The following is a 412-nucleotide window of genomic DNA, read 5'->3' on the forward strand; positions in this document are numbered from 1 at the left end:
GTCTTCCACCTGTAATATAAAAACAAAGACAGTGAAAAGTGTGGATTTAGTGTGTCATCAGTTACAAAATAAGACACAGGACAGTTCTCCCATCAAAACTTCATGAAACACAGACCTGTGTAGGTGAGGGAAAGGTTTTTTGGTTGCAAGGCACACGTGCAGCCAGCTCCTGTATAAATAAAGGGTGGTCCTTCTCTCTGTAATACAATTGATTTACATCTGTATATGTTTAGGGAGTAATCGGCTGATTGAACACTCGGCACGAAAGACCTGTGAAACCTGAAGGATGATTCAGCTCTCCAATGAATGAGTCTATACGATCTATATCCCTCAAGACATAGCAATGCTCCCCCAGGCCTAATTCTGTAAGATATTAAGGAGCTAATAGGTGGTTCATATGTGTGTAGCTCTA

This window comes from Lissotriton helveticus, chromosome 7 (assembly GCF_964261635.1).
Source record: "Lissotriton helveticus chromosome 7, aLisHel1.1, whole genome shotgun sequence".
Lineage (NCBI taxonomy): Eukaryota > Metazoa > Chordata > Amphibia > Caudata > Salamandridae > Lissotriton > Lissotriton helveticus.